This window comes from Panthera leo, chromosome A2, assembly GCF_018350215.1.
Source record: "Panthera leo isolate Ple1 chromosome A2, P.leo_Ple1_pat1.1, whole genome shotgun sequence".
NCBI lineage: Eukaryota > Metazoa > Chordata > Mammalia > Carnivora > Felidae > Panthera > Panthera leo.
Genome location: NC_056680.1, coordinates 87,222,272 through 87,239,991, shown reverse-complemented (window position 1 = coordinate 87,239,991; position 17,720 = coordinate 87,222,272). Strand labels below are relative to the sequence as shown.

At 33.0% G+C, this 17,720-nt stretch overlaps 1 protein-coding gene and 1 long non-coding RNA gene across 7 annotated transcripts in view; one reads left to right on the top strand and one right to left on the bottom strand.

The window, feature by feature from the left end:
• LOC122206993 overlaps positions 1 to 1,261 on the bottom strand; it is a 15,690-nt gene extending 14,429 nt beyond the window's left edge. Inside the window, exon 1 of the long non-coding RNA XR_006196639.1 lies at positions 1,086 to 1,261. This is a non-coding gene — a long non-coding RNA (uncharacterized LOC122206993). The remainder of the gene's footprint in view (positions 1 to 1,085) is intronic.
• SEMA3A (semaphorin 3A) overlaps positions 1 to 17,720 on the top strand; it is a 446,388-nt gene that overhangs the window by 337,560 nt on the left and 91,108 nt on the right. The gene's annotated exons all lie outside the window — the stretch shown is intronic.

Below are 17,720 nucleotides of genomic sequence, written 5' to 3'. Positions count from 1 at the left end.
TTCCACTGTGTCGAGGTTAGGGTTTGGAAGAGTCATCCAAGCAGCGTGTCACTGAGGCAAGTACTGAGCTGAAGGAAGAAAGAAGTGTAGACAAGGAGGTCCTGACTTAGAAGTTTTGAGTAATAATTAAGGTGAAATGAGATATAAGAAAGCCTTAGCTTCTTAGCCTTAGCAAAGGCACTTTTGGTGAAACCTGGGGAGAAGTAATGAAAGACCAGGAAACAGGGGTAGCACAAACACAGAATCAAGTCAAAACAAAAAATCATACCTGGAAATAGGCACTCAGGATCTCCATGTTCAATGAAAATACCAAGGAACACCAGATAGGCCGCAAAGATTAAAAAAATAATAAAATGAAAAAAAAATTGAAAAAAGCTTTGTTCTAACTCCCCTGGAGTTAGAACAAGAAAGTCATTGATGTCTTCTAATATGACCCTTCCAGTGGAAGAGTGGGAAATGGAATTCAGGAAAAGTGTTTATGTAGAAGAAATAATTGAGGAAAAGGGATAAAAAACAAGTTATATGTGAAATTTGGCTGTGAAAGGAATCCAATTCAAGGGAGTGTAGGTCAGCAGGAAAAGAGAGTTATGCAACTGGCTAAATTTATCTTGATGTGTTTAAAATATATTTCCCAATTAATCCTTTGAAAAAAACCCAAGACTTATCTTTGTTTCTCAGGTCTGTCATTTGCTGCACAGGGCCCTGGTAATCATTTTGAGCATATGAAGAAACAAGTTAAGACAGCCTGTGGTAGGGCATGATTAGAAGTAATGGTTCCTTGTTTCCAGAGTATTTTCTCAGTACACAAACCACATCTTTTGTGCTGTGGATTTTTAAAATCATAACATTTCATGTAACAACAGCTTGAACAGCTAAACCTACTATCTTCCACTGTAATACCTTGGCCATGGATATAATTACTGTAAATTCCAGTTCTGTTAATTATCATTTGTACCCCTTGGAGCACAAGCAATGTCCTTGACCTTCAAGTGAATAAAATGATATCTACCACATAGCACGGTTGTGAGGAATATAAATACAATATGAAAATGACAATAAAAATAATAGCACAGTTTCTATGTTACCGTCACACAGGAGAAAACAGCCTTAGGGAGGTGAAAGTTAGAGTCACACAACTCTGAAGCAGGAGAGCCTGGACTCAAACCCAGGTGCTCAAATTCCACAGACTGCAGAAGTGCCCAGCACAAGACCTAGCATCTTCTTCTCTTCTCAGCTGGTGCTGCTGTGATTAATGCTAGGACCAGAGAGAGGGCTGGCAAAGAGAAGAGTGTGGCCCTAGCACCACAGCAACAGCTGCAGCCTTTATGCCATCGCTGCTGACCCTCTGGTCCTGTGAAGTGATCACACAGGTCACCTATGGGGAATTTAGCCGTCGGGGTAGGAAAACAGGAAAGACAGCATTGCTCTGTCCTCTTCCCTGATCTTGCCTGGCACCTATCTTTGGAAATTCAAGTGCTTACAACTGCCAGACAAAAGCAAAAATTATGTAGAAGACAAGCAGTCTGGGTTAACCATACATTTGAGGTTTAGTTACACTTCTCTATTCCCAAACACTGGACTTGTCAAACCTTGTAATGACCAGCCATGCCTTCCTGCTAACCCATTCATATGCGTTATTTTCCATTTTGTCCCATTTGTTTTCCAGACTGCAAGGGGTGGGGGGATACAAAATACTGGAGGAGAATGATAATTTCATTCATTTTCATAGGGTAAAAAGATGAAAGAAAATTAGTAATAGAGCAGGGTGCTTAAGATGAAATGAATAGTTCAACAAATATATTCCATGTTTCATAATTGTCCTTTGTTAAATATTCCTTAACTTTATCTGCAGGAAGATTTCAGAATTACAAAACGTCAAAACTTTACCACATAATTCAGGATATCCCTCAACTTCCTTCCCACCATGTTTTCTCCTTTCTTGATTTTGCGACCATTTTTAATCTCCATCTGTGTTTGCTCAATGTCCTCACCCCAGCCCACCAGTTATTCTTTCCCCCCAGAACAGCATCTAAGATTTTATGGTCAGGTTCAAAGCTCCGTGTAATATGATCTCCTCCTACATCCATGTTCTCATTTCCTATAACACCCCCTCTCATCCTCCCTTTGCTCCTCCTAAACTTCAAATACAGTCCATTGATTCAGTTAGCCAAAAATTATCTCATTCCAAATGTCGCATCCTCCCCTACTAATATAAGCATATCCTTATCCTCTATTCTTAATATCCCTTGAGAAACCCACATTCTTAGGCATCACATTACATAGGAATTTTCAGGTTTCATCATACTGTAACTTTACTTTTCCTGATGGAATTATCTTTGACAGTGTATGATGGTTGTGAGTAACAGCTTACAGGTAGCTTTGCAGAATATTGGACAGAATATCATAAAGACAAAAGTCATTCACTTACTGTTGAGAACAGATCCCTGCCTTATTTTGTTCATGTTCAGAAATTTGGATTTAAACATTAGGATATTTGAGGTAAGGCTGCCTGGGTAGCTCAGTCAGTTAAGCATCCGACTCTTGATTTCGACGCAGGTCATGATCTCGCAGTTAGTGAGTTCGAGCTCTGCATCAGGCTCTGATGGTATGGAGCCGGCTTGGGATTCTCTCTCTCTCTCTCTCTCTCTCCCTCCCTCTCCCTCTCCCTCTCCCTCCCTCCCCCTCCCTCTCCCTCCCTCTCCCTCCCTCTCCCACCTGTGCTGTCTTTCTCTTTCTCTATCTCAAAATAAATAAAAAGGATATTTGAGGTAAATGGATATTATAGCTTTTTGTTAATCAACTGGAGAGCTGCTTGATTTTTCATTTTTCCTTATGTGTACTACCTTGACTTTAGGAAAATTATGTGTTTCTAAGTAAAGAGAGCTAGATTTCTAATACATACCATATCTGGGAACATAAATTTAAAGTATAGGAGACTAAGCTTGAATTCCTGATTTTTTTTTTTTTTTTTAATTTGTAAAGACCACAGCATTAAGTAGCTCACCAAAGAAAGTATTATGCCTCTTTTGGGAGGACTTTTTATAATACCACATAGAGAAGCAGTGTTTTTATTGCTAACCATTTAATAATCTAAATGAATTTTGCCCCCCAGTCCTTACTATTTCAAAGCAGTTTTGAGGCATTTTAAACAAAATGGGTTTGGGCATTAATTTATGATTTATGGAAAATTGGAATGACTGGATCATGTCATGTCATCTTTATACGTTTGTTCTCAACTCCCTAAAACCAGCTATCCATAGAGCTGATTGATCTGGTTTTCAAATGCTTCTGCGTGAAAATTTATAAAGCAACACGTACAGATCTACAACTCATTAGTTAGACCTGATTTTCCTGCTCTGTCATTTTATTATCTTAATTTAAAATTGCTTTCAAATCAAGTGTATCCATGTATCATTTCAGCTGATAACTCCTTGGTCATTTATTCAAAATGAGCAGTCATTTCAAAGTCTATCTGGAAGCAGTAGTCAGGTAGTCATTTTGCTGGTTTTCACAATCAGGTTTTTTAAAGTATTATTATGAAAATAAATAAATAAATAAATAAATAAATAAATAAATAAATAAATAAATAACACTTAGAGACTTGAAAGAGATAAAGAAATAGAGAACTATAACAAAACTGTAAGTGATTTTATAAAATTAAACTGGACTCAAAAAACCAAGATATTGAACATATAACAGCTGCAGTTTTGCTGAAATGGTTGGTGCTTCCAAAGCTACCACACAGTCACCACTTGTATGATCACTGATGCTCAGCCAAGCAGAAATCTGGACTTGAAGCAGGTCAGCAAAACTAAACATAGTTATAATGGTACTTGAGATGTAGCTTATATTGTTTATAGAATAATGCCTTTACCAAATTAACTGTGGATTTAGGAATAAATGTTGTAACCATAATCCACAAAGGTTACCGTGGAAGGAGGCAGGATTTTTTGCTGGAAAAGATTCTAAAGCTCAGATACCGAATAGTTACTTATCCTCTCTGAATTTTACTGTTTTTATAGATTTTGATGGACTCTGTGAAATGGTAATATTAATAAATCTAAACTTCCTGGAAGCCACGGTTATCCTTTATTTGAATCAGTTATTGTGTTGGTTTTATTTACATTTATTATATGCAATTAAAAAAATTCACATTTTTAAAGATGATTTCACATTATTCTTTAGTTAATTGTATTTGTATTTAATTATATTAGTAAATATATATTGTGAATATATATTGTAAATAATTTCTTGTAAGTTACTCATAATTTAATGCCCTTAATATAAATTTAAAGATAGAAAATATTATGTATCAGAAATTGGTTTATTTGCCAAAATAATATAAGTGATCAGTTTTCAATCAAATTTGGGCCTCCTTTACATTCTGATAATCTATGCTTTAAAATGTTTTTTTTTTTGTATTTCTTTGAAGAGAAATATCCACCTGTTCAATTCTAACATTAAATTTTGATCATGAAAACTGAATTTTTTATTATAACTATGATGGCACAGTAATGAATAATACTAGTAATTGGCATTATATGTTTAAATGATTCTGTAAAATTTGGGTAAGATTTAACTGTGTACTTTGTAGATACAGAATACTCCTCTCAGAGTATGACACCTGCAGTGTTTTAATAATGCCACAGAATCAGAATTTAGTTTTTCTATCCATGTGCACATTTTAGATGGCTTGAATTTTTTGTGAGTTAGAATTAGTAACTAATTCATACAGGGATTCCTTGAGCTCAAAAACTGAGCGTTATAAATACTTGCCTAGATTTTCTACGTTCAAGATGCTTTTAGGTTTTCTTTGGCCATCCTTTGAAAAGGACATCAGGCCTAAATTTTTTCAAGGTAATGTCATATTACCTTTTCCTCTTAAATTAAAGAATACCATTTTTATCCAAGATCATAAATTAAATGACTAAAGAAGACATATTTCTTTTGTAAATAGTCTTTGCTTTATTTAGCGTTATAGGATTCTTCAGTAATGATAACAACATTAGAAATTACCTAAATTCCTCAGGAGTTACTACTCCACAATATACTCACGGTCTTTTTATTATTATTCCCATTCTTTGGTTATCGTCTTGGACTCGTGCACTTCCCACTTCCTGTCTCTTTTCACTGTTATTTAGCTTTGCAGCTAGAATGCCGCTCAAAGAAATAATTCACTATTTGAAAATGAATGAAACATATATAATATATTCTACTCTTTCCAGAACGTGTACTTCTTCCTCGTTTGTGCTAGCACACACCAGTAGCATGGATAAGGAAGCTGATGATAACATAGTAGTAAAGGGAACAGAATTAAAGCAAAACTACAAGCCAAACCAAAAAGCTACCCCAAAGGTAGAGTCTTCAAGTATTTTTTTCTTCTTCCACCATGAGGCAAGCCATCCTCAATCTTGTTCGAGACAAATTTAAAAAAAAAAAAAAAAGAAGGAAAAGGGCAGAAGAAAAAAGGGAATCTTTAGTCAATATAATTTTTGAAAAGGGTCTGTTTTCTTAGACTTTAAAGTATACATTATAGTCTGTTCGTATGTGTATGTTAAAATACTTGTAAATCCACTATCATACTTAAGATTTAAAAATATATAATATTATGTTATGTTCAAGTTGTTTATATGCTTATATGCAACATATTAGGTCAAACATGTAGAATACATGCATATGTGTGTATATGTACATGTGTGTATGCATATTCATAACTATAATGCATACATAGACATAATCAGTAGTCCAACATAACTTTTTAAATATTTGCATATTTTCTTCCAGCTTTTCCATTAGCGTAATTTTTATTTATGGGCTTTCTGATTGTAATTATGTGTATTACCCATCAACACTGATCAAACATAGACTTGGGCAAATATTGACAGTTTTTTTTTTTTTTTTACTTAACAGTGCCTAGACAGAACATAATTTTGCTAAATTTTTCTTCTCTTTTATTCCTACATTGTCTATTGTTCAAGTGGACGCATTCTTTTAAGTGTACCACAAATAAATCATGTGCATTCTTGATTCAACTCATTTAAACTAGCTCTTCACTTTGAATTTGTATAACACAAAGTAGGTCGAATATATGTTATAACTCAAAGTAATTTTTACTACACTCAATTTTTATGTAACATTCTCCCAACATCTAAAACTTTAAATTTCTTAAAGACAGGGATTAAAGTATGTTTTTAAGAAGAGTAAATGGCCATGAATAAGCTGAGAAAGATATTAATTGAGCTTTCAACTACTATTAAAATAATCTATAATAAAGTCTCAGTTTTCTCTAATCGAAAATGTCTCTTAAAATTCTATAAATTTCCAAACCACGTGAATGGTAATTTTAGATGTACAGTTTAATTTTCAACATCAGACATTCTACTTAATAAACCAAATAAAAATACTTGATTTATCCTAGATTATTTAATTATAAATGTTTATTTGATAACAAAGAAATCTTGCTTTATAGCCAGAAACTAATTCCAGTGAGAGAGATTCATTTATAAATAATTCATGTTTTTACTGTAATAGATTAGAAATAATGACCCAAAAGTCAACTCACTGTATGATATAGAATGTCTCCATGGTCATTAATTTGAAAGCAAAAGAAGCCACTCAACATCTGGGTATTTCCATAAGGACTGCTTTGCCTGTATTTTTCAATAGTTAACTATACACATTTAAAGCTCGACTCTTAAAGATTCTGGGTAATTAATTTAGATGTACATATTTGGAACCACCCATTTTTTAATAAACGAGATATTGTTAACAGTATGTATATAGATCAACTTAATTATATGGAAAGAATGAGCAAAAAGCTATGGAGATTTATGATACTATGACAATTAGAGTTTCGAATCACTTTGAAGTCCCCATTAACTTCTGTGTTTAACCATGATTAATTGCTAAACCTTATAGTACTTCTAACATGAGATATATGAGCATGACCACATTCCTTGTGAGGACTTTGTTATATGAAGTAAATCTAAAAAATGGAGACTGTTAGATATAAATGCAGTGTATTTGTTGGTGATTAAGTTAAGCTACAATGCTTTATAGGGGTTGCAAACTCAAATGCCTATGGTGATCATGCAGGTGACATAAAAAGATGGAGAAAGAAACTCAAAACAGTGGGGAACAGTGGAAAGGGGTTATCCCATGAAAAGTCCTAAGTATCATGAAAAGATATTCAGTTTCAAGACTTCAAAATCTGAGCCCAACAAATAAAGCATGTCGCCAGGTCAGATTCAGTCCATGCACTGCCAATTTGAAGATTTACTTAGATAGTAGGATATAGAGACCCTGTTGTTTTTTAATGTATGAGCTGCATGATTATTGTATAAAATATTAAGAGAAATCAAAATGATACAAACAGAAAAAAATACCCAAATAATGTAAGCTAGAGACTTAATATCATAATGAATTTCCTTCCATTTTTTTTCATGCATCTTAACACAGTTGTTGCATTATTGCTTTGGCGATATGTTAATAGGTAATAATAACATATTTAATATGTAAATAAAATATTTAATAGATGTATATATTCTATGCCTGCATTATAATCAATTATGTAGATATGACATAATTTATCACCCTCTTGTTACTGGTATTTTTTTTCAGTATTCTAAATTTCATGGTGAATTCTATCTTGTTTTAATTTTTATTTTTTCCTTTTTTTCCATTTGTATCTATTTCCAAAACTAAACTATTTCCCAAATTATTCTCTAAAATGTATATTCTCACAAAGAATTTATAGGATTCTCTCCTACAATACCTCTGCCAAAACAATTAGTATTTCAATATTTTCTAATTTGCTAAAAGAAAATCATATATTTACAAATGATTATGATAGTACTTGAGTGACCAGGCTTCACTTAAGCATACCTTGGCATAAATAAAATGTTAATTCTATTGGCCTCATCATTTCCCAGATAGTATCTATTAAAAAATCTTGAAATGTAAAGAATCCATATGAGTAGATTTTAATACTTCCTACAGTACATATGCTTATTTCTATTGACATATCTACATTTAAGTTGATAAAAATTGCCAGTGGTGTCTAATCATGGATGTGACAAACACATTTATAAAAAGAACTAGCAAAAAGTGAGCGCTGTACTTTCACAGTTTAGGATAAAAAAATCTCTGATGCTTTATGAAATGATAAGATGGCTAGTGAAAAAGTAACTGTGCTTTCAACATAGAAGACTTAAAAAGCACATGGAAAGAACGATCAAGTGAATTGTTCCACTATTTTATTTTTGGTGAGCCATTGATTTGCTCTGTGGTTGAACTTACTTTACCATGTCTCACTAGGGCAAAACACTGTAGAGTAAATTGTTCATGTTCTGTAATTTTTCATTCTAGCTAATATAGAATTTTTCCTTTCATTGTTATATACCTTGGGAATTAACAGGCATTCATAGCTGAATAATTATGACAGGTATGTGATATCTGCATAAACTCAAATTAAGCTCCTATTAAAAGCATAATCTACATGAAGTATGAACACATATGCTTTCCGTTTTCCTTGGTTTTACCATTAATTTTAATGATGACAAAAAGCAGATGAATTATGTCACTGTTTGTTTGAGGAACCCAGATAAATTCAGGTTCCTTAAATTTAGAGGGCAAATCCTATTTAATCCAGCTGTAAGGACTGTATATTGTTACTAGGAAGACAATGAATAATTTTTCACAGTCTAATTTTTCACAGACTTGGAAACAAAGTAGTTTCATGTATTTTTTCTTCAAACAAGGTTAGAAATATGTTAATTGATTTTACTTGTTTTTGCTATATTAATAGTATAATGCAAGAACTATATTAAATATAGTGTTATCTGTCATGATCAATTTAGTTAAGATTCATTCAAGGCCTAACATATGCATGAACTACAGGGAATGCAAAATTGAGTTAAGAGATATTATAACAAATGTTTTAATGTGTGATGTGTATTCATGAAGTAAGATGCAGTTAAGAGATAATATTATAACAGCATTTTATGTTTGATGTGTATTCAGCATTTATGTTTGATGAAATAACATGGTTGTGCAAATCAAGCACAAAAAAAAATAGGTTTTTTTAATCTCTCCAGTTATTACTGATTTTAGAAATTGGTTACCTGGCTGTGGTACGTACTAGCTATGTGTGTGACTTTAGACAAGTCATTTTTTGTCTTTGTTACTTCATCTACAAAACTAGGATAATCACACTATGTGTTTTAAGGGGTACAGTGAGGTTGAAACGTAATACCTACAAAGCACTTAGGAGACTGTGTTTGCCAAGAGTTGCTTAACAGGTATTAGCTATTATTATCATTGAAAATGGGTTATCGACATGCTATCATAGCAAAGATGTAGCATTTGTTGTCTATTTATAATCATCAGAATAATAATTAACTAGATATCTATATGGTTTAAATATGCTTCTCTATATTAATATACAATATATTTCATTTAATCCTTGAAGTAAATCTGTGGATTATTTCCCATTTCATAGATAGAAATATTGGCACTTCCAAAATAATCAGTAATTAGCACAATGAGTCATAAAATCTGTATTTCATAATCCATGAACAGTAATATTGTGTCACATCTACCAAACTACAAACAACAGGTATATTCTGGACCACTGAAAAGCCATAGGACCTCTGGAGACCAATTTCAGAGGTAAGATTTCTGCCATACTAAAACAGTGCTTGGACAAATGATAGACATTAAAATCAGTGAGGCCAGGGGCCAATGATCCCTGCTTAGGTTTAACCTACAGATGAACTTAATGAGAATGTTGTCTACCCTGATGATGTTATCCTTCCTGTATTTTGGATCCTAGGAACTTATGGGAAACAGAAATTATATTCAGTAAAGTCTGCCCGAATGTATCTAGTGAGTGATCATAGATCATGAATATTAAACTAGACTATATTTTATATAACTGGCACATTTTTATTTTTAATAGATAAAATTCATTTTTGTTACAACAGTTATATAGCTGGTTTTGTAGCTGTACTTAGGAAAATTCCCTTTCCAAGGCATTTGTCTTTAAAAACTTATTGGCAATTATTGAATAAGCATAATAATGGTATTTTAGCGTCAAAGTACTACATTTTGGATTTAAAACCAAATAGTATAGTTATTATATATCTAAAACTACTTGAAACTATTAATATGAAAAGAAGGTATTGTTAGTATATTCAGACCTAAAAATCCTTACAGGTATTAATCCTTTTTTTAATCTCTCTTTCAGTCTTTCACTGAGGTTTGTCTGGGTTTTTTATTTATAATTAGCAGTCATGTAATTGCAGTGATGTTTTGTTTCTTTTATTGCAGAGAAAGATAAAATTCTAATATGATATGAAATGGCTAAAGTCATAGTTAAATATAAGGCAGATTCATACATTATAATCGGTGCAGCACGTTATGTTTGCTTTATTTATATAGCATACAGTAACACAGACCACAGTTACACTTCTTTTGTATCTTCCTACAATGTATAAATCCAATAACTTTCTGACAGACTAGTTTTTATGAAGTTTATTATTTGTAATTGGTCTTATATTTTCTTAAAGAGCCAAGGACTTTTAAAAGTTCTCAGCTTTGAAATAACTATGGAGAATAAGGTGATTCAAACAGGCTAGGAAACTAAGTTTGAATTATTAGAATAGCAGAAGGATTGAGATTGAAGTTCAGAAGCTGAATTCATAAAAATAAATGAATTCTAAGTAACAGTGTATAGAGAATGCAAAGGAAATGGGTTTTAAAAATCTAGATAATGCTCTGCATTATGCTCAAGGAGAGAGGGGACAAAGAACTAGAAGCTAATGTCCCAAGTTCAGAGTGATAGGATAAAGAATCACACCATGTTAGAAACAGAAAAGTCTTTATAGAATAACTAATTTGGAAACTCTTTAACTACATAAAATCAATAAACCCTAAAGACTACTTATAAAACATGTGTATGCTTAGCTTCAGTTTTCTTGAGGAAAGATGATTCTGATGTAACAAGTTAAAAAAAAAACAAAACAAAACAAACAAAAAAAAAAAAACATTGAGCTACATAGGAGCTAGACCAAACAACTTGACCAAGACACAACCTACAGCATACAAAATTCCTTTAAATTGCTGCAATGTGTAACAAGACCTAATTCTCCTCTCCCCAGACTATGGCAATCGTTCTTTTCCTGCCACCAGGCACGTATGTCTCTAAATCATCCTGCACATCACTGTCAGATTCATCATAATATTACACCTCTTTGATGTTATTGTTCTCCAGCTAAAATTATCGCTGTGTCACTGACACCTTCTGAATACACACTAATGTGCTTATTTTGGCACAGAAAACTTTCCACAGTTGGACTCCAAATGTATTTTTCAGCCTTATCTCTTAATGTATGTATATATTCCTCATTGTCTAAACTTGGCTTTGTTATTTATCTAATAGGAACTTATTTTTGAGGGAATTTTATTCATGCTGTTTCCCCTAGATAGAATAATCTGCTTCGTCTGCCCTCCCTCTATGAGCTCCTCTGACCCTCTGCACCCACAGTTAATGCACACATATACGCACACATGCATGCTCACAGATACACTCATCTCTCCTCAAAATACATCTTTTAAGGATGAAATCAAGTAAAGCCTTTCCTCAGAAAATTAGCTCCATTTTGAACTCCTGTGGTTTCCACTTTCTACTATTTTCGGGTATGTCTCAAATAATATATATGGTAAATCCATTTTAATGTAGTGGTTAAAAACATGGATTTGAAAGAGTTCTGTTATCAAATTCTTATTTGGTCACTTATCAGCTTTGTGGTTTTGATTATTATATGTAAAATGTCTCAGCTTCTCAGCTATAAAGCTGGTATAATAATAATTGGCTTATTTGAAGATTAAACAGAAATAATATACTTGAAATACTAGGGCACCATTAACATTTACTATGTTTATTGTTAAGTGAAATAGCCACCAAATAGCTTTATAAGCATTGTAATAGTGTGTGTGTGTGTGTGTGTGTGTGTATAATATGCTATTGCTATATAATTTTTGTTGTAATTTCTCGTATGCCCCATTGAATTAAATAGACATTTTACTTTCACATTTCAAACATAATTCTTAGTCACAGCTCAATATGTAGTTAGCATATTAATTATTATTTATATTAGTGTTTCATAAAATTTATATATATTAGGAAGTTTCCAAAATAGATCCAAAGATGAAAATGCCAGTAAGAAATTATGTATTTTTATAAATAGAAAATTACATTTAGCAAGTGCACACAGCTCCTCTTATATGCTATTTATTCCCCTTGCATATATCTAAGAGATTACTTGAAGTAATTTCTGTTGAGTACAAAATGGTGAGGTTTTACCAGAATGATAGGATACACAGGAGAAATAGAACATTGGCGAAAAGGTTTTTAAAGTTTTGCAGAGTAGGGGGCACCTGGGTGGCTCATTTGGTTAAGTGTCCGACTTTAGCTCAGGTCATGATCTCACAGCTGGTGAGTTCCAGCCGATGTCAGGCTCTGTGCTGACAGCTCAGAGCCTGGAGCCTGCTTCAAGTTCTGTCTCCCTTTCTCTCTATCCCTTTCTGGCTTGCACTCTGTCTGTCTCTTTCAAAAATGAATAAATGTTTAAAAAATTTTTTTAAAGTTTTGCAGAGGAACATTCTGGTCATTTTACCCTCGATGAAGATTTCTCTATTAAGAGGGGTAATATTTATGAATAAGGCCCAATGAAAATTAAAGAGGAATAGGAATGTAAAAACAAAAAGGACTCTAAGGTTATACCCTTTGTCACTAGGTTTTATTTTTATCATTTATAGTAAGAGTAAACTCATATTGGAAGTGTATGATAAGTGTCAGTAATATATTAACAGTAACATAACATGAAAAAGTTAACTTGTATCATATTTCCCCTAAAACTCACTTTGAAACTTGCCTTAATATTTGAATTTTGTAGTCTTCCTCTACCACATATTTGTGTTTGTCTGGTCATATCCTTAAATTATTAGCCCCTAGAGCCGGGGCTTATGTCCTTTCTATCCCTGGGATATAGTCTTTCTACAGAGCCTCTTTGACTCAGTCAGTTACTCATTTATTCACTCATTTTTTTCACTGAGCTTTAACTCAGTGCAAAGTTCTATTTTAGTATTTGGCAAATAATATCTTTTCCTCTACTCAAAGTAATTTAATAGGAAAAAAAAAAAGCGTGCACCCATGGAATATCAACGCTGAAAGTAACAAATGACACTGAGAGGGTATGAATAGATTGCTATGCAAGTTTCAGGGAGAAAATATTTTTTCTGTGTAAAATCAATAAACATTTAATGGATTGTGTATCATGACCTAAACTTTAAATAATGGGTAAAATGTATAACTGCATAGATTAGAGAAAAGTGATTCAAATGGAAGAATGATACACAAGAATATTCAGGACCTATATTCATCTCTACTGCCATTAAGTGTTAGTATAACCCTGGTTAGTAAAAACTATACTGTCTTCCTAGTATGATTCCTCCTTGTACATTTCATGGATTTTTAAGGGAATGGAATTCTGGATCCAGAGCTACCTTGTCCAATAGAACTTCTCTGACAGTGGAAATGTTTGCATCTATTCAGTACTGTATTCACAGACCTCATGTGACTATTGAGCACTTGAAATGTAGCTAGTATGACTGAGGAATGGACTTTTTAGTTTTAATTAATTAAACAGCCGCATGTGGCTTATGGCTATAATATTGCACAACATAGATCTAGTCACCTTTTTAGGAAAAGTAAATTCCAGATGAATTTGATCCACAAAAGCATCTCCTTTGGGCAAAATACACTATGCCACAATATTTCCTGTGAGATCCTATTACATCCCGTCTTTGCTGAAGCCAATATAGTCATTGCCTGCGTAGTATTGTTAATTAGGATATGCACAAAGGAAGCTAATAAATTATATCTGCAAGAATCTCTGAAGACTTCTCCTAGGAAGAGACTTTTTAATTTACTCTTAAAGGAAAGGAAGTTCACCCTGGGGTTGAGGGCTGAGAGTAAGTGACTAGAGAAGAAAGAGGTCTCAGGCAGGGATGAGAAAAAGAATAGTGTGACCAGGGAAATTTTGATAATTCAGTATAACTGGCAAACAAGGTGTCCTTTACAAGGAGCAAGAGAGGAGAAAGAGCAATTTGAAAGAAAATAGAATAGTATATGTTTTTAAATACTTTCCAAGTATTGGTTTGACTTAATTTCATTTAGTTTCCCACCCAAAATGGTCATTCTGTCACATATATGTAGGATTTTCTTTTCCTTTTTTTCTTTTCTTTTTTACAAACATCATTTATGTTTTAATCATTAAATAAAACAACTAAAATTACAACTTTGTGCCCCAAATTTATTACTTGGGGAAGATTGAGATTTCGGAAATTTATTGCCATGATGTCACCAATGGTTTATAATTTATAAGACTTTGGATTAGACATTAGCACAGTTATTATTTCCTCTAATGCCTTACCTCACCACAGTCTAATAACATTCAGGAAATCCAAAAGACAAAGGGGAATGAGTGGTCTTGAAAGCTAAAAATAGTTGCTGAAAACTGATGCAATCATGTAATAAAATATAGCCCAATAACTTATATGATATGCTCATAGTATCTGCTAAAGCAATTAGAATCCATGCAGCTAGATTTTTGTTCATGGATTTCTAAAAATGAAAATCACTTCAGCCCAAATAAGACATAGAAGCTATGAAGTTTAATTGTATACCTTGGTCTTAGGATTTCTGGTCTTACTACTCACATGTGTGATCTATATAATACTTTTAAAACAGAAAATCATTGAATAGCAATCAGATTTCAAAAGCCCTTCTAAGCCCAGCCAGACGGTTGTCTATGTAATATGTTACATATGACAACATAGGGTGTTATTCTTCAGTTATATTAACACACAGAGCCTTTTTCTTTCTTTCTTTCTTTCTTTCTTTCTTTCTTTCTTTTGCAACGGGTTAATATCTTCACACATCTAATAGGTCTTGCTTACAAGACAAAAACAGCATTATAGTTGTTTCTTATGAATCACATCAGACATATTAAAAGGATAGTGTATTTTAGTTGAGAAATGTTATACATATTATAATTCGTGATATTTTTTTTCAGGTAAGCTTTTGAACTAGACTGTGGTCTAGTTGTACATAAGAAAGATTTTCAGTGCATCTTGGGAGTCCAAGGCATTTACATATATTTTCAATAGCTATCCTAATTTCTACCAGTGAAAATATAGGCAGGCATTCCCAATGTGGCGCAAGAGATATCAATCGATATAGGAAAGAATGTTTTTATTGTGGCAACTATAGACAATGGAAAAATGAAGTTAATGAATATTTTTTGAGTGCATACTAATTGGAATTTCAGAAGGGTGTAGGAGTTGCCTGAGGCCCAGAATTAATAAAAGAAAGATCCGGGATAATACTTGGTTCTGTCTGATACCAACACCTTTGCACCCCATTATTATATGTAATGGGTATGAATTTTACACTATAAACATTTGTGTGTAAGAAAAGTCTTTTACCTTCCTATTCAGAAATTGAATTATACTTATTCCAGGCTCCCTTGTCTGTAGGCTGGAAAGGAAATTCAATGTTTTGCCCTTTAGTAAAGCTGTGTAAGAATATAGAATTACATGATGGATACCCAGAAATTTGGGTAAGAGTTACATTTAAAGGAAAAAGGGGAAAGGAGAAGGCCAGCTTTGAGCACATTATCTGACACCGTGGCAAAAGGTAATTTTTCATCTTCTCTCGAACCATAACTGACATGCTTAAACTCTCTTCTATGAAGTTTAATCCTTTACCTTGTAAATCAAATATTAAACATGAGGTTGGAAGTACTTCTTATCTACCTTGGCATTGTCTTATTAACTTGGACACATGATCCCAGACATTCAGTGACTCCTACTTTGATGGATGGCTCCTCTGTCTTTGTCAGTGTCATAAAATGTCTTATGAGGACAAGAAATTTATAATAATATTTATAACAGTATTTTCAGCCACACCATCACTTCTCCTTACTGCTTCCTTATTGTGAGAAATAATCATACAAATTTTAATAACATTTTCTGTGATTTGTGGCAACAGAGTGTGTATCTTTTACTGAGAAAATTTCGGTTTATTACCTAATTTTTATCAAAATAATCTAAGTAATACTCAAGAGATTCTTCTGTACTTTTTCTTGGCATATGTCAAGTTTCATATTATAATTTTAATATGTGCCTATGATAAATTTGTATCTGTAAATAGGTTTATAATTTTCTAACTCACATAACTGTCTTAAAGTAATATTTCTTTCAAATTATACTAGGAAAGTTTACAATAATCATAAAGATATGTGCTAAATTTGAATAATCTTTGGTTATAGTGGTTATATGAACAGTATTAAAGTAAAAATAATTTGTGTTTTTTTTTATTTTGCTGCTTCAAAAATGCTTTGTTTCAGTTCTTCAATCCTTAAACATGTGAGGTTACATATCCTATTGCCATTGACTTTTAGAGACCTAGGGCTCAGAGACATTAATAGGTGACAAAAAAATAACAGAGCTAATCATTGAGCCAGGTGGGCCTGACTTCTGACTCACTGCCCTTCCCACTGCACCTTAGCACAATTCTGAGAAACCCCATAAATTTTTGTGCTCTGTATATTTCAGAACTCAGCTAAACGACCATCATAACTAGGGGATAGCTGATTACCAAATACAGAATCACTGCAAAAAAGGCTAAAATCAGTAATTCTCACTCACAGTAATAAAGATGGAAAACACTGTTGGTTGGCTTCCTTTTTCTCTCTTCTTTTCTAACTCAAATGAATTTTAAGAGTCATGATTTGAAACCCTGCCATTAGCTCCATCAGAAATATTAAATGTTAAATAAAGTGATCTTTATTGGCCATAAAATGAATACCCTTTATTATTCTAAGGAGATAGAAAATACTTTATGTGAATTGTAGAGAAATTGCCAAAAAAGCTATTTTATTTCAGCCTGTGGACAAGTTAATGTGCTACTGGAAAAAGCATGTATATTCTGACCTAATTAATTCCCAGAGCATTTGGTTCTAAAAAGAGTGTTTAGAAATTACCCCTCTCCCCGGTTTACTCCATGGTCACATAGACATTTCAGTAGCTAGACACTTGTAGCTGAGATGGGGTCTCAGTCATGAGTTACTTACTTCCTTATTAAGGCTTTTGTTGCAGTGCTTTCTGGATATTTTCTACCATGGTACTTGTGATTATTTCTGTATGTAGTCAAATGTTCCAGTTTCTGGGTACCTGAGCCTCAGCTGAGCAGATTTTCCTGTGATAAAAATATGTCACCTCTGTGCTATTGTTCTGATGACACTACCTTCAGGCAACACCTTCCATAACATACAGTGTGATATTTCACACTTACAGAAATTGAGAAAGATAGTTTCAGGTATCTTCCACCTTCTAGTGTGAGTAATTTAAAAATGCTCGAGAAACATAAACAGAAAAGTTGAGGGAACAATGGAGTGGGTCAAGTGACTGCTATGGCTAATTAGCATTTCCTTCTGGAAAGTACATACAGAAAAGTAAGATAATCTGTCTTATTCTAGATATCTAATGTAGTGAATTGCTATATTTTCCTCTATGTGAAGGAAGAAAAAGAATCATTTAAATTTAAAATTCTTTCCTTCAAGACCCATTAGGGTCATGGTTGGCATACCTATGTG